Source organism: Nicotiana attenuata, unplaced genomic scaffold, assembly GCF_001879085.1.
Source record: "Nicotiana attenuata strain UT unplaced genomic scaffold, NIATTr2, whole genome shotgun sequence".
In the NCBI taxonomy this organism is placed as follows: Eukaryota; Viridiplantae; Streptophyta; class Magnoliopsida; order Solanales; family Solanaceae; genus Nicotiana; species Nicotiana attenuata.
In genome coordinates this window covers 14111-15016 of record NW_017675733.1, presented here as the reverse complement: position 1 = coordinate 15016, position 906 = coordinate 14111, and positions in this window count along the sequence as shown.

Here is a 906-nt window from a genome sequence, read left to right as displayed (position 1 = left end):
AAAATTCTTTTTACTTTTTTTTTTTTTTTTAAAAAAAGTATTACAAAAATCTCTTCATATGTTCATTCATTACATGGTATAATAGCACTCACAAAACACAATTGTATAATTGACATTTCGAGACAAGTTTGAGGGATACTTATGCCTCTTCCATGAATAATCACAACGTAAGTGCGTTATATATCTTTGAACTTAACTAGAAGAAATTGAGAACTTTTGCGTTGTGGACTGTCAAGTTATTTGTTCAACTCTACTGTTTAAAAGTTGAGTTAATATACATTACTATTACTAGAAATTTGTAATCTCTGTTATGTAATGTAATGTGCTTTTAATTATAGATAGATTTTTTTTGTAGGGCGATCGGATAAGTGCTTCTATTGGCAAGTCAGTTTTGCATCTTTTTCAAAACACAAATAATTGAGCTTGGATTATATCATATGGCGAACTTTATCGTTTGTTATAATAAGGAGAAGTTCAACACCATGAAACATAGGTTGAGGCTGACGTTTACTCAACGGACAACAGTGGTTGAAACAACTGATACACTTTTCCCAATGAATATCTTTGATTTGCGACCATATGATCAATTGATAAATAATGTTGACGTGAACGAGACTGAATTATTTGGTAAATATAACTTTTACGTTAAATTTCTAATTATGATTTTTTCTACTATTTAGTTTAACAATTTTTTTTGTTTTTTAGATGTCATTGGAGAAATTGTCAATTTCAGTGAGGTACATACGCAAAACCAAGGTGGAATTTCTAGGAAATTTATGAATATTGAACTAGAAGATGACGAGTAAGAATAAATATTCATCTACTCATTAAGGATTGATTTGATAATTACATATGCTAAAATTACATTATTATTTCTATTTGACAGGAGGAAGAAGTTGTCTGCTA